Source organism: Meriones unguiculatus, chromosome 16, assembly GCF_030254825.1.
Source record: "Meriones unguiculatus strain TT.TT164.6M chromosome 16, Bangor_MerUng_6.1, whole genome shotgun sequence".
Classification (NCBI taxonomy): domain Eukaryota; kingdom Metazoa; phylum Chordata; class Mammalia; order Rodentia; family Muridae; genus Meriones; species Meriones unguiculatus.
The window spans coordinates 52604369-52629628 of NC_083363.1; the positions used below are offsets into that span (position 1 = coordinate 52604369).

The 25260-nt window shown below is 35.7% G+C and overlaps 1 pseudogene; it reads left to right on the forward strand.

The window, feature by feature from the left end:
* Positions 1-23643: 23643 nt before the first annotated feature.
* Positions 23644-25059, forward strand: LOC110540310 (citrate synthase, mitochondrial-like; annotated as a pseudogene).
* Positions 25060-25260: the final 201 nt, after the last annotated feature.

Here is a 25260-nt window from a genome sequence, read left to right on the forward strand (position 1 = left end):
TTAAATTTTTAGATAAATGAGAATACAGAGAAATGTTTCAAGTTGTGAAAAATAAACAAATGAGAGGTAAAGGCTAACACCAAAACTTGCTAAAATAGTGTTTGCTTATCAATTCCTGGCCAATAAAAGTCTGTATCTGCTTTAATATTGTACTGTGATCTCCCTAATAAAGAAGGAGTTAGGGTGATTTTTTTCTTTGTAAGGCAAGTTATCTTTTTAAGAAAGTACAAATTCTAAGCTTTTCCATCCTCTTTTTTCTTGTGTTCCTTTCAGTGACCCTCCGATTGTACTCAATGTCATTTGACTATCATCCCTTTCATCTTAACAAGCAGGACACAGTACATCAAGAAAGTAATGTGTGTGCCATTATTTCACAACTTCTGGGAACACTAGTTTACTTGAACGAGTTAGATTTGATTCATCCCTACATATGCTGCTTCCAAATTGTAAAGCCAAAAAGACAATATACTCATTACACATATACATATGCATGCATTAAATGATATACTAGTGGAATAATTTGTCAGAAAGAGTGTGATAATTTTTAATTACGTTTTCCTCTTAGGGCTGGAGAGATGGCTCAGAGGTTAAAGTGCACTCACTGGCTTCTCTTCTAGAGGTCCTGAGTTCAATTCCCAGCAACCATGCAGTGATTCACAACCATCTGTAGTGAGATCTGGTACCCTCTTCTGGCATGTATGCAGAATACTATATACATAATAAATAATTTTCCTCTCATTTTTCACACATTGATGCTACTTCCTGGTGTCCCAGTATCTGATATATTTGGAGCATTTGTAGTTATGATTTTTTTTTTTATTGAGTAAAGTATGTTCTATAGAAATAAAGAAGATATTTTGGAACTTGACAGAGACAGAAGTTGTAAACACTCTAAATAAGGTAACTTGAATTATACTTTAGAATGGTTGATGCTTTTCTGTTGGATTTGTGATATACCTATGGCATGCTGGCCAACACTTATGCACCTTGGATAGGACACCAACAGAATGGCAAGCAAGTGACTCTATCCAGCTTAACTTAGTGAAAACCCAGATATAGATGAGAAGTTGAAGGACCTTGGATGCCTGAAATGCAGCTCCATCTCTGAAATGATTGGGTAATGACCTCAGGGAGGTGCATTGCGGGAGCTCCCAGCATGACTTGAAGGCAGCTATATACGTCACCAACCAGGTTTCTCTTCTCAGAAGTTGTTACTTATACATGAGGAAGGTCTTATGAAACTGGTGAGTCTGGGAAGTTTCTGGGGCCTTCTAACTCTTGTTTCTTTTAGGGAGCTTGTGTACTGTGTTTACTTCCCTATTCTTAGAGTTATCATCCTCCTTCAACACTGCAATGTGTCATTTGGAAGGAATAATTACATAACACATGAATTCCATTTCAATAAAAATTAAAATATTATTGTCTAACATGTTAAAATGTAATTTTTGTTTTGCCGTACCTTAAATCCTCACCCTACTCAGTTTTAAGTAAATGATTACTGTATGTGTATTGGTATGTACATTCTAGTTCTTTAAAAATCCCCATTTAATCGTTTCATTAATGGTTTGCATTTGGACTGTGTGTTTCCCAAAACACTCATTATGAATCACAGAAAATTGCCCTAATCACTCTGAATTATTCCATACTGGGAGCTCTAATTTTAACTATCTTTACAGATGTTGCAAAAGAATGAATGAAAACCCTTTGTCTTAATTACATGGCTATATGCCTAGGAGTGGTATAGCTGGATCTTGAGGAAGCACTATTCCTAATTGTCTGACAAAGCATCAGGTTGATTTCCAAAGTGGTTGTACAAGTTTACATTCCCACCAGCAATGGAAGAGGGTTCCTCTTTCTCCACAACCTCTCCAGCATGTGCTGTCACTTTAGTTTTTTATTTTAGCCATTCTTATAGGTGTAAGGTGAAATCTTAAGGTCATTTTGATTTGTATCTCTCTGATGGCTAAGGATGTTGAACATTTCTTTAAGCGTTTCTCTGCCATTCTATATTCCTCTACAGAGAGTTCTCTGCTTATCTCTGTACCCCATTTTTGAATTGGGTTACTTGGTTTATTGCTTTTTAACTTCTTTAGTTCTTTATATTCTGGATATCAGGCCTAATTACAACCAACCATGAAGAGATAGTTTGTAGTCTATTGTCAGAAGGGTAGTTCGCTGTATGGCATCATATATAGGGCAGGTTGGCCAAAGAGCTCTGCTTTAGAGAAACAGTGAGGCACATGCAGAAATTTGTGCATGTCTTATTAATTGTTATAAATCTTTTCTAATAATATGATCATTCTGGAAAGAACAAACTACCAGTAGATGAAAGGACATTACTCAAGAGCTGTGGCTTCAAACCTATGTTTAACTACTCATTAAAAGAAGAAATTAGGGTGTTGGCAGGATTATGCTTCTTTAATATTTTTTTTAATTTAAAACAAATCAACTTGGGAGATATAGTCTTTCTCTTCTATATTTTCCTAGCATATAAAAATTACCTTATTTAATATGTTCTTTATATACTTTCTACATATAAAATTCTTTATATACTTTATTTAGTATATTCTTAAATACACATTTATTTATTTATTTATTTATTTATTTATGCATTCATTCATTCATATTTTCATTTATTGAGAAAGCTAGTCCCCAAGTGTTTGTTAGTTTGTTATGTAGTGAAGGAACCCCTTTATCTTTCTGGTCTCCTGCCTCTTACAGCAGAGTATGTGATTATACATGTATGCCAAATGTCATAAGATCCTACTTTATGTGGTGTTGAGGCTCCAATCCAAGGACTCCCGAATGCAAGATGACCACTCTGCAAACTGAGAAATATCTCATCCTTGTAAGGAGACTGTGTTTGTGGTATATGCATTTTCATACACATACACACTTGTAGTGAAGATTGATCAAATAACTTTTAAATAGCTAACTTTAGTCGTGTAAATGACAGCCTACTTAACACTGAAGTTATTTCATAAGTTCTAACAAACAAACAAACAAAAAAGAATAAGAAGAAGTTGATCCAGGCATTGAAGCCATCCTCCAGATAACAGTGTCATTTCAATATGAAAATAGTTGCAGCATATGTCAAAATCACCCAGCCCTGCCTTGGGGTGTAGGCATCTCAATTAGTTCTCTCAGTTCAGCCTCTGAAGATCCAGAAGCTGTTAAGGTGCACAAAACAGGTGGCATCTGTTCCTGTACGTCTTATGTAGTTTGGAATTTAAATCTCCTTTAACTGGAAAATTAAATTTATAGATTACTGTTGTGTGGCCCTTCCTGTTGTCTGTGCCAAGTGGAAATGGTTGGGTGATTGTCACCCTATGGCCTGCTTGCTTTGCACTTTGCTTATTTCTAATGTGGTTTTTTGTTTGTTTCTAATGTTAGTAAATATGTAGCTCAAGGATAGAGTTCTTGCTTTGCATGAGTTGGCTCTAGGTTCAGTCTCTAATTACACAGAAATAAAACAAAAATGTAAAAGGGAAACAAACATTGTTGGAACATTACCAATCAATCAGGACTGTTTAATCAACGTTTTTGTATTTACATGTGAGGATGTGTCAAAATTAGAACTAGTCATCTATCTGCACTGTCTGTACTTGCAAGACTCTCTTAAAGTGGAAATCAAACCTAATAAAGTAGATTGTTGAGATGTTACATTTCCATTACGTTATTAAAACTGTTAGGTGGGTTGAGGCTTGCAGCCATTGATAGAGGAACAATTTGTATGACCCATGGCCTGTTTGCCACTGTGGTGATTCTTAACACAATCATTTTTCACCAAATATGAAAACAACAAATAAAGTACATTTTTTTCTGTAACCTTAGAGATTTCAATCAATGAGTGGCAATACCAAAATATTCCACAAATGCACAAGCCACATGCATACAGTTTGATTTCATGGGATAAAATTTGTCCTTTATTGTAAAATACTACATTTCCCTTGGGGAAAATATCAGAACAATAATAGGCAATTTGGTAAAGGGGACATTCTAAAATACAGTAGCTTATATTGGCATAGATCATTAGAACTCGTTTGAAAGTTGACAGTAAATCTTCATTTTCTATACCAAGAAATATTGCTTTGAAATTTGCCAAATAAAAACTTTCATCTACATAATTATAGAAGCATGTGTTTTAGCCAGAGGTAGTGAAAAGAAAATTACTTTAGTTTGGGCACAAAGCCCTTTATCTTTTGTAACATACACACATCATTTTTTATAAAATTACTACATGATTCTGTACTCACTAACAATAGAGTTCAAATAAATTAGAGAAACTTTGTAAAAGAAATTTTTTTGAAACAAACTTTTATAGCAGATACTAGTCCTATGTCACATATTCAAAATTACAGTATTCTAGAAAATACTATACAAGCTGCCTGGGAAGACAGCAACTAAACAATTCTACCCAACTTCAATGCTATAAATCATGACAATTACCAGCAAGGAAGATATGCATGAATGTGCAAAAACTGGCATTCACATTTAAGTGACAACTCAGAGATCTTTAATTGGGTTTAAGGCCCAAGCAACAGGAGAAAAATCATTACTAACATTGGAATCACAGTTTCCAAGGGCATTAAAGTAATACCACAGCCAAAAAATAAATAAATAATAAAAATGAATTTAAAAAAGGAATAGAAAGAAGCAGATTTCACTATTCCCAATTTTCTGTGAAAGCCTCAGATTGATTTCCAAAGTGGTTGTACAAGTTTACATTCCCACCAGCAATGGAGGAGGATTCCCCTTTCTCCACATCCTCTCCAGCATGTGTTATCACTTGAATTTTTTATCTTAGCCATTCTGGTGGGTGTAAAATGGAATAGAAGAGTCATTTTGATTTGCATTTCCCTGATGACTAAGGTATTTGAGCATATTTTTGTGTTTCTCCACCATTCAATATTACTTTGTTGAGAATTCTCTGTTTACCTCTGTACCCCATTTTTTCTCTTTTATTATTATTTTTATTTCTTTATTAATTACACTTTATTCACTTTGTACCCCCCCTGTGGTTCCCTCCTCCTCCAGTCCCAATCCCTCCCTTCCCCCACCCTCTGTATGCATGCCCCTCCCCAAGTCCACTGATAGGGAGGTCTTCTTCTCCTTCCTTCTGATCCTAGTCAATTAGGTCTCATTAGGAGTGGCTGCAGTGTCTTCTTCTGTGGCCTGGTAATGCTGCTTCCCCCTCAGGGGGAGGTAATTAAAGAGCAGACCAATCAGTTCATGTCAGAGACAGTCCCTGTTCCTATTACAATGGAACCCACTTGGATACTGAACTGCCATGGGCTACATCTATGCAGGGGTCTTAGGTTATCTCCATGCATAGTCCTTGGTTGGGGTATCAGTCTCAGGAAAGACCCCTGTGCTCAGATTTTTTGGTTCTATTGTTCTCCTTGTGGAGTTCCTGTCCTCTCCAGATCTTACTGTTTGCCACTTCTTTCCTAAGATTCCCTGCACCCCATTTTTAATTGAATTATTTGGCTTGTTGTTATTTACTGTATTGAGTTCATTATATATATTCTAGATAGTAGCCCTCTATCAGATGTAGGGTTGTTGAAGATGTTTTACCAGTCTGTAGGCTGTTGTTTTGTACTTTTGACAGTGTTCTAACACAAAACCCAGCTATACCACTCCTGGGCATTTATCTGAAAGATGCTCAACAATACAAGGACAATTGTTCAATTATGTTCATAGAAGCTTTATTCATAACAGCCAGAATCTTCAGCTGAGGAATAGATAAAGAAATTGTGGTGCATTTACACAATGGAATATTACTTAGCTAATAAAAACAAAGAAATCATGGAAATTGCAGGTAAATGGATGGAATTATAAAATATCATCCTGAGTGAGGTAACCCAGAACCAGAAAGACAAGCATACTATATACTCCCTTATAAGCAGATATTAGCCATATAACATAGGCCAAACATCTTAAAATCTACACACCCAAAGAAGCTAAACAACCAGGAAGATCCTAGGGTAGATGCAAACCACTTCTTTGATAAGACTTAATATCCAAAACATGTAAATAACTAAAAATTTGTAGTGAATAAATCATTTTGATGGAGAAATAACCAGATAAAAGCTGTTCTCTTATAAGATAGTCTGAATTTCTTCGGTATCTGTTGTAATATTTTCTTGTTCATTTCTAATTATTTTAAGTTGGGTTCTTTCTATAAAGCTAGGAAATCTAAAAGAAATAAACTAATTTCTAAATTCATTCAAACCACCAATGTCAACTTAAGGATACACATTTCAAATAAGCAATAAAAAGCTTTTGTTCTAATCTTCCCCAGTAGAAACCCCTGACTAAATCATAATGCAACAGGTGACAGATAAGGGAAGAGTTTAGTATCTAAGAGTCTCAGGTTATATGGAAATTTGCCAAATTCAATCATCATTTTTTTCTATTTCACTAATGTCCTAATTTATCAGTCTTTAAAATAATTAAAAAATATTTTCACTCTGTATTTTTTTTTTACTTTGAGCATATGAAGAAAGAGTCAAGTAAGCAAAAATTAGAAAATAAAAATGAAGTTTTATGAACAAATTTAATCTGGTCATTTGCCTTTCAAAATGGTTTATTCGCTATGAATTGTTAAAACAAAGAGAAACATAAAATCAAATATTTATATAGTAATACAACATGCCCCTTTCCAAGTCCAGAGGGAATAAGGGAGTGGGATACAGAGTTAATAAAATGTAACTAATAATAATAAACAATAACAATAAAATAAAAAAAGGATGAGTAGGACTGGGTCAGACAAAAACCGAGTTCTGAGGAAGAAAAAACAAAACAAAAAAAAAAAAAAACCAGCATGCCAAATATTTTCCTGGAAAAGATCAGGTCCTAAGATTATCAGGAACTGTTCTTGCATAGGATTTTCTTGACTTTCCTATCTCTTTGTGGTATTTTTTTTTCCTTTTCTGTTCTCTGCCTTCATTAATAAGTTACACTAATCTGATACTGTTTGCAGATTAATACACTATCCTTAGCTCTGAGTCCAACTAGAAGAGTATATATAATTAATAAATCTTTATGGTGAGATGATATGAAAGAACCAAATAGAGGACAACATATATATGTATATATGTGTGTGCGTATGTACATATATATATATATATATATATATATATATATATATATATATGAGGAAAGGAAGATGCCTAGCTTAATGATAAATCCATTACAAGAAAGATGAAATAGTAACATTTTATAAAAATGAGTCAAACAGAAATGTGTTTAGAGAAAGATTTTAGAATCAAATTTCTTTAACCTTTCTAGGAAAACAAATTCATTTTATTATTGTTAACTCATAGAATTAGGACATAATCATAAAAATGAAAAAAATAACTTTATTAAGGTAGCATTTATGTATTTTCTTCTGGTACACTTTAGAGAATATTAATTTAAGTTTATCAAGATATATTATAGGAAGCTTTTAGTTTCTTCATTTTTAAAAACCTCTAAGTTACACTCATACTTTACCTAGTTGCTGTGTGTATTTTGTTGAGCCATTTTATTTTTTGAAAAGCAAGTATCTGTACACATTCAACAAGTATAGAAATAAATTGAAACAGTTGTGATATTTCAAATTTTTTAATGTAGATTGGCATGCCTTCAAAAGCATTTACAATAAATTTCTATCAAGGAATATCAGAAGCTACTAAGAAGGAACCCTAAATCAACTGAGAAAGGCTTATTCAGAAACTAAATTGAAATATACATGAAACCATAATAACAAATTAAATTCACTTATTGGAGGATGACAAGAAGCTAGCTTAATAATAACTAAAGAAAAGTGAAAAAGTTTTTTATTAATTAATTTATTTTTATTAATTACAGTTTATTCACTATGTATGCCAGCTGTAGCCCTCTCCCTCCTCCCTTCCCAAATCCACCCTCCTTCTATTTGTCCTCCCATATCCCTCTCCAATTTTCTGATAGGGAGGTCCTTCTCTCTTTCCATCTGATCCTAGTCTATCAGGTCTCATCAGGACTGGCTGCACTGTATTCCTTTGTGGCTGGTAAGGATGTAACTTCTTCAGGGGGAGGTGATCAAAGAGCATGCCAGTGAGTTCATGGGCAGAGTGAAGGGAATCTTATGAAAGGAGGGGGAGATAGAAAGATACGGAGGAGACAGGAGCTCCACAAAGCAAAGATTATTTTAATTTATTATTTTATTAATTACAGTTTATTCACTTTGTATCCCAGCTGTAGCCCCCTCTCTCATTCACTCCCAAGCCTAATATCCCACCGTCATCTCCTCCTATGTCCTTTCCCAAGTCCACTGATAGGGGAGGTCCTCCTCTTCTTCCATCTGACCCTAGCTTATCAGGTCTCATCATGGCTGGCTACATTGGCCTCCTCTGTGGCCTGGTAAGGCTGCTCCCCCTTCAGGGGGAGATGATCAAAGAGCAGGCCAATCAGTTCATGTCAGAGAGAGTCCCTGTTCCCCTTACTAGCAAAACCGACTTGGATACTGGCTGCCATGGCTACATCTGAGCAGGGGTTCTAGGTTCTATTCATGAATAGTCCTTCGTTGGAATATCAGTCTCAGAAAAGACCCCTGTGCCAAGAATTATTGGTTCTGTTGCTCTCTTTGGGGAACTCCTGTCTGCTGCAGGTCTTTCTATCTCCCCCTTCTTTCATAAGATTCCCTCCACTCAGCCCAAAATTTGGCTGTGGTTCTCAGCATCTGCTTTGATACTCTGCAGAGGCCTTCTGTGTTAGGCTCCTGTCTTGTTTACTGTTTTCTCCCTCTTCTGATGTCCATTCCATTTGCTTTTCTGAATGAGGATTGATCATCTTACCCAGGTTCCTTCTTCTTACTTAGCTTCTTTTGGTGTACAGATTTTAGTATGTTTATCTTATGTTATATGTCTAGATTCCACTTATAAGTGAGTATATAGCATGTATGTCTTTCTGCTTCTGGGATACCTCACTTAGGATGATCTTTTCTAGATCCCACCATTTGTCTACAAATTTCATGATTTCCTTGTTTTTAATTGCAGAGTAGTATTCCATCATGTAAATATACTACAATATCTGTATTTCTCCATTGAGGGATATCTAGTTTGTTTCCAGATTCTGGCTATTACAAAAATAAAGCTGCTACAAACGTGATTGAACAAATGTCCTTGTATACTTGAGCATATTTTGGATAAATGCCTAGGAATGGTATGGCTAGACCATGAGGAAGCACTACTCTTAATTGTCTGAGAAAGCACCAGACTGATTTCCAAAGTGGTTGTACAAGTTTGCATTCCCATGAGCAATGGAGGAGGGTACCCCCTTTTCCACATCCTCTACAGTATGCATTGTCAATTGAGTTTTTGATCTTACCCATTCTGAAGGGTATAAGGAGAAATCTCAGGGTTGTTTTGATTTGCATTTCATAACTAAGGACGTTGAGCATTTCTTTGTTTCTCTTCCATTCAATATTCCTGTATAAAGAATTCTCTTTGTTGTGCCACATATTTTGTTTAATGGCAAAGTAGTAATTACGACCAGGCATCATGATTTTCTAGGCACTGTAAGCACTTGGGTGGCTGAATCAGGGAGGTGCTCTGAGTTCAAAGATAGTCTGTGATACATAGTGAGTTCTAGGTTAGCGAAGACATGGAGTAAGACATTGTTTCACATAAAGGTTTATTTTAAATAGCTCAATTGTAATATAGCTTATTATTTCATGGTTACATGCTACCGTAATTTTTTTGTGTCTGTTTTTTGAAAGGAGTAACTCTTGCCAATCAATATGAGACAAATTTTACATATTTAATATTATCACTAGGCAACATTTGTAGCAATTATCAAATTTCAGATTTTAACATTCCCTATATCTATGGTTTTAAAAATATATGACATAGACTAACATATTCAAGAATAGTACCTTTTGCTTAAAAGATTCTTAAAAGGTACTTAAAAGATAAAATTCATTAAATTATATGTTTTATAATTGACATAATTCAAAAAGGGTACTTCATTGTTTAATATTATTACTATTATTTAATTATTAGGTTACACTTTTTAAAATGGATACATAATTATTTACAAATGTATGTATTCAATTTTATTAATAACTAAATATCAACATAAATGAAGAAAAGAAAATCATATAATTGACATTTACTATAAATTAATATTTAGCATAAAACCAGACACATTAAATCAGCTAGAAAAAAAAATGTAGGGACTACCCTAGAAAAGTATATTAGAAAGTACATTTGCCTGCAAATTTCATAATTCTTTCTTTCCTGCCTTGTGTTCTTTTACCCTCTATTATCCATCCTTGATTCTTTTCCTCAAAACCTAATTTTACTTTCTAATATACTTTTTAGATATTTAGACTTTAAAAAAAATCACATTTCTTCATAGCACATTTAGTCACGAGTACATTATATATTTTCTTTACAAAAAATCTTAAAATATGGTTCAAATAAAGTGTCAATAGAAAAAAGTGTCATCACTGGTTTTCTTTTTCCATTTTTTTTTTAATTTAGTCATAAACACTTTTATGGACAGAGTGTTTGAGTGGGAGGAAGTCTACCAATGTTTAGGTACTTAAGTTTCCAGTGGTTCTGCCAGGATTATAGAGTTTATTGAAAAACTGTTGTCTTTCAATGACCACTAACATTTTTTTTTCCTACAGTATGTGTACAGGGGTGGGCAGAAGGTGAAATATTCAGTAAGAATTATAATATAATAACACTACAAATGCTTGTGGCTATCATGTTGAGATTTTATTGTCATGTTGCTGATATTTATACTTATGCAATCCTGCACTAATTTTTAAAAAATATTTTAAAGCTTTCTTGACATTACATTGCTGTAATTTATATAATGCATAATAGTTCTAAAACCTTTTTCCAGTTTTGTTTCTTTTTCATGAGAAATTGAGAGGATTTCATTAAAACTTCAGTGTGCTAGGTACAGACTATTCATAGGTAGGGCCATCAAAAATATAAAAAATAAAATAATTGAAGTAGGTCCTTCCTGGAGAAAGGTGACTTGACATCATTTATCACAAGGAAAAGAAAAAGTAATTGAAATAAATGAAACATTATTTTAAAAGCTTTCATGAAAATAAACTATCATATAATAATACAGGATGTATATTCCAATATTATGAAGTTAGAGCAACAATAGTTAGCGAATATTTGCTGAAATATTACCTACTCAATAAAGGTCAGCCTGTTCACCAAATGATTGAGAAGAGTGATGAGGTCTGCCAGTGACATGTGAGGAAGTAGGAAAGCCAGATATGAAAGTCTTCAAATAGAGTAGCTTATAATTGCTTTATCCATTCCTTCTCTTTGAAACATGGTTGACAGTTGTAGCAAAGATGTGGTTAACGTGAGCAACAGCATGATTTATCTTTCCATTTAAACAGCTCTATGTGGTCACTTCTTCCTTGTGTCTTAAGAATTATCAGAAATCCATGTTCTTTTTTCTCCTGTCTTTGGGGAAAATTCTTCTTTCTCTGGCTTATGTTACTGAATGTCTTTCACTTTCCAACTGCACTAGACATTTGTTTAGATCAGTCGGTAGCTCCCCGCCTTGCAATTTATTCTGTTCCATTGACTTTTCTCTTCTGATTGTAAGTATGGTCAGGTCATTTCTTCCTTCAATAGATACAAAAAAGGCATAAAGACTTCTCCAGCAAACACTTTTTAGAACCATTATTTTTTTTTCTCTTTCATCAATCAATTTTATTGTCTTTTTTATTGTTATTTTTATTTTTACCTTATCACTATATCTTTCAAATCTTCTATCTTGAATGTCTTCATAAGCAATACAAAACTTCATTTTCACTTTTACTTTCTTTTTGCTACATCTTTGAGAGTAATATGTATCTGTTTTGATTATATTCACCATCCTCAATTTTCCACCTTATATACCCACCCAATTTTGTGTTCTTTAAAAATATATTGTTAAGTCAATTTGTAGCTTCCAAATACTCAAAGATGTTTTACAGTCTCCCTCTGGAGATTGGTCAACTTACCTGAGCTACCTCAGAGAGAACATTTTCCCACATACCCAGAAACTAATAATTGTCAATAGCTCCATTGCCTAAGGTGGGATTGTGTGCCCAACCCTTTTTTCCATGTTGGAATTTAGTCTGGCTTGAACCTTTACATGTTTTGTTCATGCTATAGTATGAACAAATGTGTACTTTCTATGTACAGAAGATAATGTTTCCTTGTTCGCCTACCACCACAGGCTCTTACACTATTTGTGCCAATTCTTCCCTGAGTCTTAGGATGGAGTGTGTGGCATAGAAACTTTCCTTAAGTATGAGCATTATGCAGTCTCTTATTCTTTATACTTTTGTCAGTTGTGGGTACAACCTTAATCACTATCAACTGCAATCAGAAATCTCTCAAGTGAGGTAGAGAAACTCATTGATGCACGGAACTAAAATTAAGTCACTAGGTGTTGATTTAATGCAATGTCTGCTCATTTGAATTAGTGATGATACAATCATGATAGTTTGAAAATCTTCATTTTATTTGAGTTTTGATTAATTAATTTCTTCCAATGTTAACCATGTATATCCATAGTAATATTAATTAAGAAAGCACAAAATGTTAGTATTGTATATCAATAAAGTTGTTTCTTATTCAAGTATGGATTAACAAATGTTCAGCAAATTTAGATGTTGTTTAACTAAGCTTGTTCCTAAACTAGAATTGAATCTTATTTGCCATCTTCTTTAAATATGAAGAAAATTGACATACATGATGAAGAAAGAAGTACAGATGGCTCAATAAAATGACAACATAATGGAAGCACTGTTCTTGTTTTATCACTACAATGTATTAGACAGAGAAATTTATACACTATATTCATTAAGCATGCAAAGAATATATTTGTCCTACAAATTGAAGATGTATATGCTAAACAATAATACAACTTACCTTATTTGGATGTTATAATACTGTAGAACTTCTTTAAATTAAAATTTTATTTTTTTATATTAATTACAGTTTATTCACTTTGTATCCCAGCTATAGCTTCCCCTCCCCTCCTAAACCCACCCTTCCTCCCTCCTCTGCTCCTATGCACCTCTCCAAGTCCACAAATAGGGGAGTTCTTCCTCCCCTTCCATCTGACCCTAGCTTATCCAGTCTTATCAAAACTGGCTACATTGTCCTCCTCCACAGCCTGGCAAGGCTGCTCCCCCATCAGGGGGATGTGGTCAAAGAGCTAGCCACTGAGTTCATGTCAGAGACAGTCCCTGTAGCCCTTACTAGAAAACCCACTTGCATACTGAACTGACATGGGCTACATTTGAGCAGGGGTTCTAGGTTGTCTCCATGCATGGTCCTTGATTGGAGTATCAGTCTCAGAAAAGATCCCTCTGCCCAAATATTTTTGTTTTGTTTCTATTTTTATGCAACTCCTGTGCAGTCAAATGGTAGGAACTAGAAAAGATCATCCTGAATGAGGTATCTCAGAAACAGAATGACATACATGCTACATACTCACTTATAAGTGGATACTAGATATATAATATAGGATAAACCTACAAAAATCTGTACACCTAAAGAGGTGAGCTAGAAGGAGGACCCTAGGTAAGATGATCAATCCTCACTCAGAAATGGAAACTGGATGGCCGTTGGAAGAAGGAGAAAACAGGAAACAGGATGGGAACCTACCACAGAGGGCCTCTGAAAGACTCTACCCAGCATTGTATTAAAGCAGATACTGAGACTCATAAACACATTTTGAGCAGAGTGCAGGAAATCTTAGGAATGAAGGGGGAGATAATAAGGATCTACTCCATCTTCAAATATGCTTCAGCATTAAGCACTATCTATATGTGATGAGCTTGGAGACTGGGCAAAGTTGCTGTAAAAAGAAATCTGGCAAACATTTTAATATGTATATAATTGATGGGTTTACTGGTTTTCAAAACTCTACATTTGTTTTAATTGTGGAGGTGGACATTTGCCATATCATGACTGGAGAAGTCAAAAGCAACTTCTGTGTATCATTTCTCCTTCTAATATGTTTATTTCAGGGATTAGACACGGATTATTAGGTTTGTAGGCAAGCACCTGTGCTCACTGATCCATACAACCAACCCAATTCATCATATATGCTGATGATTGTGTTATTTAAATTGGTATTTTCAACTCTATTCATACAAACTAAAACTTATGTTTCTGTTTTAGATACAGAAATAGTTTATCTTAAGTCGAAGAATCACTTGCTCTGAACATAAAGTAAAATATGAAGATAATGTAAAGGAAAAAAATCTTTAAGTTATGTATGATTATGCAAGAGAGAACAGGGAGAGGGTTCCAATATTAGACTGCCATTATTTAGCATTTCTTTTCTCATGAGTGGTCTAATTTTCAACTGTATTTGATACTTTCATGAAGTTGGAATTCAGATTATTTGTTTGCATGTGTTAGCATGTAAAATTTACACTTAGAAAAAACAATTAATTAAGTAATTTCCTAAGACTTATCCTAGAGTATTGCTGTGACATCAGCATGTATCGCATGGCTTAGCTTTGTTCCCTGCTTAGTGACAAAATCCATTGCTTTTGCTAGACAGTAAGATTTTCTCAGAGCACATTATGCATACTCTGTTGAAATATTTCTCTGGGAGAGTTATTTTTCTTTTCAAGTGAAGATTATTCATTGTTTATGAAATGTTTCATATAAAAACCACTTTGAGAGCCTAAAATGTAACATTATGCTTCTATGGAGTTCTCTCTTACATTCTTTGTTTTCATTTTGGAGAAATTACCCATTAAATATTATGTCTAGTTTCTGCTATGTTACCTTGCACACCTTCCTTTAAATCTGCACACATTATCCTCACTCATGTGAAACATCCATTAACTTCATTGAATAAGATTAAACTTTACAAAATAATTTTTCTCTGGGTGAATTAGTCAAGGATGCTATCTCCTATTTATCACAGACATAGAAAATGCTCCTTTGAGTCCATTTACAATAAAGATCTCTATTAATATCTTAGTAGAGATCTTAGTATCTTATTTTTACTATGTGAATATATTAGTAGAAATACAGAATTATAAAGCATAAGCAATGTACTTATATAATTTTTACCTGTCAAAACCTACAAAGTGGTAAGGCCTATTTACGTGAGAAATATAGACTGTATTCATACATAAAGATTAGAGATTTTATTTGATTTAATATTTATTCATGCTAGGCAATGTGTGCAATACGGAGTTTTAAATATGAAGAGATGTCCTCTACCCTTAGAAGTTCACAAGCAGAAATGTCAATAGTTTTGATATAATTTGTGACATGTAATAACATAAATAATATGAATTTCTGGAAGTAGAAAAACTCACACCAGAAAAAGGAGATCTGAATGGGGCCAAGAGAAGCAGTAACACATTGTCTGAGAAAGGCAGCTTATAAAGAAGAACAGGTCTTACTAACTCCCACTTCTTTCATATGATTCCCTGCACTCTGCCCAAAGTTTGCTTATGAAGTCTCAGCATATGCTTTGATACACTACTTGGTAGAGTCTTTCAGAGGCCCTCTGTGGTAGGCTCCTGTCCTGTTTCCTGTTTTCCTCTTCTTCCAATGTCCATCCTTTTTGCCTTTCTGACTGCGGATTGATCATCTTGCTCAGGGTCTTCCTCCTTGTTTAGCTCCTTTAGGTGTACAGATTTTAGTATATTTATCCTATATTATACATCTACTGCAACAGAACCAAAATATTTGGGCATAGAGGTCTGTTCTGAGACTGATACTCAAACCAAGGACCATGCATGGATATAGCCTAGAACCCCTGCTCAGCTGTAGCCTATGGGAGCTCAGTCTTCAAGTGGGTACCCTAGTAAGGGGAACAGGGACTGTCTCTGACAGGAACTCAGTGGCTGGCTCTTTGACCACTCCCCCCTCCCCAATAGGGGAGCAGCCTTGCCAGGCCACAGAGGAAGACATTGCAGCATTCCTGATGAGACCTGATCAGCTAGGGTCAGATGGAAGGGAAGGAGGACCTCCCCTATCAGTGGACTAAGAGTGGGGTATGGGAGGAGATGAGAGATGGAGAATGGGATTGGAAGGAAATGAGGGAGGGGGCTACAGCTGGGATAAAAAGCAAATTAAATGTAATTAATGCAAAAAATCAAAATTTAATTAAAAAAATAAAGAACATGATAGGTGGAGAGACCCGGAAATTTGTGAAATTGAACGTTACATTGAAAAGATAAGTTTCTGAACAGTCAACACATGCTGTTCTTTGCTGATGGAAAAGCTCTGATTTACATTATATTCAAGTAAAAGTTAGACATTAAATCTATAGGCATTGGAGAGCTATCTGTATCTATCTGCAGTAGAGTAGCATGATTAGCTTAATATTTTATGAAATTAGATCCTAGAAAAAATATCAAACATAATAAAAGTGATGAAAAAAATAAATAAAAGTGATGACATTGATGAAAGCAGTTACTAATGTACAGTAGACCAGAGGATGTGGTGAAATTGGGGAGTAAAATCTCTTCTGGGCTGGAGATCTCGGTGGTCACTGATGTTCAGTTGTACATTAAATCAGAGGAGTACCTGACTTTACTCCCTTGGATACTTAATTATCATTAGTCATAATTAGTCACACCAACAATAATGATTGAGACATTTTGTGTTTGTAGCATATATATATATATATGATCTGAAATAGGTTATGGTTCCAAAACAGAATATTAAATGCTATGTAGTATTTTAAAAAAATCTAAAATATGATCATTGGGAAAATTTCTGTCACACGTGACTTAGCCTTTCAGGATGTTTCATGAACACACTCACATATACAACACACATGTACACATACACACACGCACAATGTACATATATACACTCAAAACATGTGCACAGGCATTGACACATGCCTTTTGCAGACACAGTATTTAAATGTTGTATTAAGGCTTCCTGATGTTTTTGCCTCGTTTTTAAGTGTCCTAAAAGATAATTATTGTACACTGTACTTGTTACCTCAACATTTAGTTAACCAATTATATTATTCTACAGAATTGGCTATTATCACACTGTGGTAATAGATACCTTTATTTGCCAATATATATATATATATGTATATATTTATATATATTTATTTATATTTATATATATGTATATATTTATATATATTTATTTTATAAATATATATATTTTATATATATAAAATAAAATCCTATGTAATACCACCATTTGCAATGAAAAAAGAAATAGGTCAGGGAGATAGAGCCTCTCCAGCAGAAGAGAACATGCCAAAGGAATAAACATTATTGAATACAACTAAATAAATATTTTATAAGTGATGCTTGTATTTGAAAATGCACACTTTGTTTGCAAGTTAAATATAAGATGCCAGTAAGACATCAAGCTGTTGTATCCAGCTGTCATTTGAAATTCCACGTTTGTAGTTTGGAGTGTGAGATTCATAGGTACTGATGCAGTGTGGACAGAGGTTCAAACTGAGCTGGTAGAAAACTTAGAGAACAGATGATGTGTTTGTAAAGAACACACTGAAAGAAGAATTGTTAGAACAAAATAATAGCAAGTATAGATGTTTAGTGGGTAAGAAATAAAAGAATCTAGCAAAAAAAGAAAGTGTAGAGGTCAAAATAGTTCTAGAAGACCATCTGTTGAAAAAATTATTCAATGGATTAAAACAAGTAGTCTTAAGAAGCCAGAATATACTGAGCTATAGACTCAGAATTGAGGAGAAATAGAAGTACAGAAAAGGTTCCACTTAAAAGAAGATTAACCTTGGTACATATTTATGAGGCCATAAGGTGAAATTTAAATTTTATGTGAAAGGGATGAAGGGGTCAAGTAGATGCATGTTTGCAAGGATGACTATGGTTGTAAATATGTGAATATGTTTGTGTCCAGTGTTGAGGCAAATACCCAAGAAAAAACAATTTCAAAAGAGGAAGGATTACTTTGAATGACAGTTTCTTAGCATCAAATGTTTGCTCCATGACTCTGGGACAGTTTTAAAGCAGTACATTATGACAGAGAGGGTATAGAGAAGCAGAGAGTTATCCCGATACTGGTTAATGATTCAGTATCTATGTCATCCATCACTATGGTATATATTTTCACATGAAGTTTCAAATTAAATTAAACTTTATGACTAATAACTGTGCTTTCCTGCACAGATGAAATTTTGGTTTGTATGTTTTTTGAGCAGCATGAGGATTTTGATTTAAGTGATAATGAATGAAGCATGCACTAGCCTGAGAATGTGTCAAATATGAAAGTTGACATATGTCTAGATATACTAACCTTAAAATTAATATTCTGCCTATTGATTCCATGTGAAAAGCTATCCAAATGATTTTTACTGCAATGTAATGTCACCTGTCTATGCCAGTCCTTAAGGCGACAGAAGTTAGAAAGACTATACACAACTGAGAACCTTGTTGATGGAAAAAAAAAATATATATATATATATATATATATATAAAACGGCAGATAGAGTTTTATGCAGGAGTTCAAGCCTAAACTAACTTCAATTTTGCTGTCAAATCAAAACTAAACACGTTCTCACTGCAGAAAAATCATTTGCATTATGCATTTCAAAAATAGCCAGAAACAAATTCAATGTGCCTTTGAGACAATATGAACAGCAAATAAATCTTTCATGATGTGTTAGCTGAAGTAACCTGAGAGGAGCTGAGCCTCCTATTATAGAGAAGGGGAATTCAAACAGCCTATGAGGGCTACGGCTGATGAACTACACAAGCCCAAGACCTTTAGTCGCAGTGTGGCTACCGAGATGAAACTTCTGAGTCAGCTCCTCAGCATAACAGAGGTAATGCTCTTGCAGGGTGACAAGGGCATAACAACTTTGTCACATACCTAAACTTCCAACCATGCTCAGGCCAAGGGAGAGAAATGTATTCTTCTAGGCTGACTTCAAGGGAAAAAAAGATACTGATTTATAGAAAATGACACTAGACCCAAAGGATAAGGATACATAGATGACAGGTGCCACATCAACATATGAAAGAGTTTTGAATCAGCAAACGAGAAGGGTCAATAATGTAAAGAGTGAGTTAGATTTATTAGTTGGCTTATTGCTTTGTGATTTATGAATCAACACAGATGGCAATGATGTAGCATCATATCCACAAAACCATGTAATAAAGGATATTAAAGCATCTAGCCATTCCTTTTTAGTTTCACTAGGAGCAAGAAATATTTCTGAGCACACTTCGATTTTATGAAAAAGATGCACTGACTATTAAAAGAAACCCCAATTGTACTTTTTTTTTACACTTTGGTTAATTGAGAATTAGCTTTTGTATTAGTGTCACTGCCTTTCTGTTGTAACTGTGACTACAAGGGCAATGAGCAGGCAAAATTCCATAGATAGGAAACAAGAGACAATGTGGAAAACTTCATATAATCATATGGAGTAAAACATCTGTTTTGATATTCTTTCTATTTTTATATTAATTACAGTTTATTCACTTTGTATCCCAGCTGTAGCCGCCTCCCTCTTTCCCTCTCAACCCCACCCTTCCTCCCTCAGCTCCTCCCATGCCCCTCTCCAAATCCACTTATAAGGGAGGTCCTCCTCCCATTCCATCTGACCCTAGCCTATCAGGTCTCATCAGGACTGGTTGCATTGTCTTCCACTGTGGCCTGGCAAGGCTGCTCACCCCTTAAGGAGAGGTGATCAAAGAGCCATCCACTGAGTTCATGTCAGAGACAGTTCCTGTTCCCCTTACTAGGGAACCTACTTGGACACTGAGCTACCATAGGCTATATCTGTGCAGAAGTTCTAGGTTATCTCCATGCATGGTTCTTGGTTGGAGTATCAGTCTCAGAAAGACCCCTGGGCCCAGATTTGATATTCTTTATTCACCTGATTACTGACTCTTTGTAATCAATATGCTTGATTGCTTAGGGACTCCTATTTCTTTCTTAAAACCTTCAACTATAGAACCATTAAATTTCACCTTCTCAACATTTAAGTATAAGCAGACACTGCTACAGATACACTGGTATATGAGGGTTGAACACTTGAAGATCATGTACATTTTAAAAAACATGTTATATTGCTTTGTGGAAACTGTATAGAAGCCTGCATAACATTAGGTTGAAAATGTTGTAACTTACTAAAGAGAAGATGAGGAATCCATCATTCAATTGTTCATTTTCTAAAAAAAAAAAAAAGAAAAGTCACATTCTAAATTTGCTTTCACATAGGTGTATTTTAAAGTAACAATGGCTACAAATTAATTGAAAGAGTCTTAGAAAATCAAATTTCCATATCTGTGTAAAGACTAACAAAAAAATACAATTATTTGAAAAGACCTATTCACTATTACTATTTCAGGAAATAAAGTGCATTTCCTTCTTCATTATATGAAATTCACGTTTAGTTTAACAGACACTATATTTGGAGGTAGAGCCCAATAGCATTTAAATCTATCCCTGTGTTGTTCTAAGCAAAAACTTTTTATTCATGAATGTTAGTTTCCACTTGGTTTTTCAAAGAAGATAGTGATAATAATATTTAACTATATAAAATGTTGCCTACCTCTTTTTAGACACATTATACCTCCTCTGCTCTTTCTTTTATCATGCCTGTGAATAATCATGTCCATCTCCAATATCCTGTTGCCTCAGGCTGTGAAAAATTGACTATGCATCAGCTTAGCACACATTCAATTATATTTTCTCAGTTGTGCAGCCTAAGATTGTGATTTGTGAACTGTCAGATCCATCCACTTTCTTGTCAAAATACCTTTCGACTATATTATATACAGTCCAGCCATCTGTCACACTGACAATTCTAACACATGCTATTTCCTTTAGATAGTCTGCATTGTTAAAATTGGATACAATGCTCTGTTTCTTTCCTTCCAAAATCAAATCTTTTCCCCTTTGATCACAAACTGAAGCCTTCAACTCTGGAGCATTTTCTATTCAGCTGTGCTGTTTATTATGTTGAAACATTTACAGCCTAGTTGACAACACTTTAGCTTCTCCTTAAATCCATAATTTATTTTATTTGTGCATCATATATTACTCTGGAAACTGTGTAATGTTTGAATAAACTCACTGCATTTACTGGGTGTTAGGCTCCAGGAAATAATCTTTATAAGATCATGGGATTCTTGGTTTGCTTGTTTGTTTTTCAAATGACATTTGTTACTAGCTGAGAAGACTCCTATATAAGACTTGGGATACAACACAACCAAGCTCAAACTATCACTAGGCAAACATAGCCCACAGTTTATATGTAACCACTGCATAATCCCAGTGTTTTTAATATAAACCTAAATTGAGCATTTTAACTTTTACTTAACAGAGATCTGAAGCAGTCATCTGAGGTGAATTTTAGATGATAGTATTAATTAATAATTAGGAAAATATTTTCATTGTTTTCTGATAGATAACATACAGCTAATGAAAAGCAAAGAAAATGAGAGAGGATTATTGTGAAGTTCCCATTTTGAATGATTGTTTCCTGCAGAAATAGGTTTTGTTTGCCCATTGATGTCCATGTCCATAGAAGAACCCAACCCATTCAAGAAAAGTGATCTATAAATATGGATTGAATGAACAGATAGTTGTTATAATCTCCTTTTTTGCTCTAGAACTTGTCACTTTCTCTACATATAATAGTTGTTTTGAAATATTATTGAAGCCTGAGTCAGGCCTGCACAGTTACTTCTCTGCAAGTTATCTGAGCCTGACCCTATTTAAAAATCAAACTTTAATACAAGTCTTTGACTTGCTTGGTTAGGGTCACATCAAGGTATTTTAAGTCCTTTGTGGCTGTTGTGAAGGGTGTTGTTTCCCTAATTTCTTTCTCAGTCCTTTTGTCTTTTGTATACAGAAGGGATACTGATTTTTTGAGTTAATTTTGTATCCAGCCTCTTTGCTGAAGGTGTTAATTAGGTGTAGGAGTTCCCTAGTAGAATATTTTGGGTCACTCATGTATACTACATATCATCTGTAAATAGTGATAGTTTGACTTTTTCCTTTCCAATTTGTATCCCTTGATCTCCTTTAGTTGTCTTATTGCTCTAGCAAGGACTTCCAGAACTATGTTGAACAGATACAGAGAGAGTGGGCAGCCTTGTCTTGTCCCTTAATTCAGTGGGATTGCTTTAAGTTTGCCTCCATTGACTTTGATATTGGCTATAGGCTTGCTGTATATTGCCTTTAGTATGTTTAGGTATGTGACTTGTATCCCTGATTTCTCCAAGACTTTAAACATGAATGGATGTTGGATTTGGTCAAATGCTTTTTCAGCATCCAAGGAGACGATCATGTGGTTTTGCTCCTTCAGTTTATATGGTTCATAACATTGATGGATTTTCATATATATTGAACCAAAATTGCATGCCTGGGGTGAAGTCTACTTGATCATAGTGGAAGAGAAAGAATTAGATGAAGATATCAAAAGATGGAAAAGTCTCCCATGCTCAAGGATTTGCAGGATTAAATAGTAAAAATGGTCATATTACCAAAAGCAATCTACAGATTCAATGGAATTACCATCAAATTACAAGCACAATTCCTTACAGACATTGAAAGAAAAATTCTCAACTTCATATGGAATAACAAGAAACCCAGAATTGCTAAAAAGATCCTCTACAGAAGATCTCCTGGAGGTATCTCCATCTCTGATCTCAAGCTGTACTACAGAACAACACTACTAAAAACTGCATGGTCCTGGCATAGAAACCGACTGGTGAATCAACGGAATCGAATAGAAGACCCTAAAATAATTCCACATACTTATGGACACCTGATTTTTGACAAAGATACCAAATCCATTCAATGGAAAAAAGACAGCATCTTCAACAAATGATGCTGGTTTAACTGGATGTCTATATTTAGAAAAATGCAAATAGATCAATATTTATCACCCCGCACAAAACTAAAGTCCAAGTGGATCAGAGACCTCAATTTAAAACCAGAAACACTAAACCTCATAGAAGAAAAAGTGGGGAAGAGAGTTGAACTGGTTGGCACAGGAGACAACTTCCTGAATGGAGCACCATCAGCATAGGCTCTAAGAGCAACAATCAATAAATGGGACCTCATGAAACTGAAAAGCTTCTGTAAAGCAATGAACACTGTTGTCAGAACAAATGACAGCCTACAGATTGGGAAAGGATCTTCACCAACCCTATATCGGATAGAGGACTAATATTCAGTATATATGAAGAACTCAAGAAGTTAAACAGCAACAAATCAAGTAATCCAATTAAAAAACGGGGTACAGAGCTAAACAGAGAATTCTCAATAGAGGAATATCGAATGGCAGAGAAACACCTAAAGAAATGCTCAATGTGTCTTTCTGCTTCTGGGACAGCTCACTCAGGATGATCCTTTCCAGTTCCCACCATTTACCTGCAAATTTCAAAATTTCCTTATTTTTCATTGCTGAGTAATATTCCATTGTGTAGATGTACCACAGTTTCTGCATCCATTCTTCAGTTGAGGGGCATCTGGGCTGTTTCGAGCTTCTGGTTATTACATATAAAGCTGTGCCTTTCTACCTTGTCCACGGGTTGGCGTGTTCTCCATCACAGGGGCGGCAGCTCCAGTCACAACTGCAGCTCTCTCCCTCTGCCCCCTTCCTGTCGGGTGCCGGAGTGAACCCGCCATGGCTCTGCTCAGGGTGGCAGCCCAGCTCTGGGGAGCCAAGAATTCATCCTGTCTTGTTCTTGCTGCCCGGAATGCCAGTGTTTCTTCCACGAATTTGAAACATGTACTGGCCAATCTGACACCTAAGGAGCAGACCAGAATTATGGCCTTCAGACAGCAACATGGGAACACAGTGGTGGGCCAAATCACTATGGACATGATGTATGGTGTCATGAGAGGCGTGAAATGACTTGCATATGAAACATCAGTTCTTGATCCTGATGAGGGCATCTGTTTTCAAGGCTATCGTATCCCTGAATGTCAGAAAATGCTCCCTAAGGCTAAGGGTGGGGAATAACCCCTGCCTGAGGGCTTATTTTGGCTGCTGGTAACTGGACAGATGCCAACAGAGGAACAGGTATCGTGGCTCTCACAAGAATGGGCAAAAAGGGCAGCTCTGCCTTCTCCTGCGGTCACCATGCTGGACAACTTTCCTATCTGCACCCCATGTCTCAGCTCACTGCAGCCATCACAGCCCTCAACAGCAAGAGTAACTTTGCCCGGGCATATGCAGAGGGAATCCACTGAACTAAATACTGGGAGTTGATTTATGAAGACTGATTGAGAAGCTACCCTGTGTTGCTGCAGAGATCTATCGGAATCTTTACCGGGAGGGCAGCAGTATTGGGGCCATTGACTCTAAACTGGACTGGTCCCACAATTTTACCAACATGTTAGGCTACACTGATGCTCAGTTCACCGAGCTCATGCGTTTGTACCTCACTATCCATAGTGACCATGAGGGTGGTAATGTCAGTGTCCACACGAGCCACTTGGTGGGCAGCGCCCTTTCAGACCCTTACCTGTCCTTTTCAGCAGCCATGAATGGGCTAGCGGGGCCTCTCCACGGACTAGCAAATCAGGAGGTGCTTGTCTGGCTAACACAGCTATAGAAGGAAGTTGGCAAAGATGTGTCAGATGAGAAATTACGAGAGTACATCTGGAACACCCTCAACTCAGGACGGGTTGTCCCAGGATATGGTAACGCAGTTCTAAGGAAGACTGACCCACGATATTCCTGTCAGCGAGAGTTTGCTCTGAAACATCTACCTAACGACCCCGTGTTTAAGCCGGTTGCTCAGCTTGTGCCCAATGTCCTCTCAGAGCAAGAGAAGGCCAAGAACCCTTGGCCCAATGTCGATGCTCACAGCGGGGTGCTGCTCCAGTACTAAGCATGATGGAGATGAACTACTACACGGTGCTGTTTGGAGTGTCAAGGGCCCTGGGAGTGCTGGCCCAGCTCATCTGGAGCAGAGCCCTAGGCTTCCCTCTGGAAAAGCCCAAGTCCCTGAGCACAAATGGTCTGATGAAGTTTGTGGACTCTAAGTCAGGGTCAACTGGGAGCAGACTGGGGAAACTGACTATAAGAGAATGAGGAAGCTTAAAAATAAAGGACAATTATGTTTTGTTTCAAGGGCCTTTAAGACTTAAGATTAAACTGTATCTGAGGCACAGAAAATATGTTTGAAGTTAAAATACAAATTAAGACTTAAAAGACAAAAGTGGCCCCATCTTCCCTCTCCAGCTCACTTCTCCTACCTGGAATGAGTTGCCCACCAACCATAGGACAACCAGA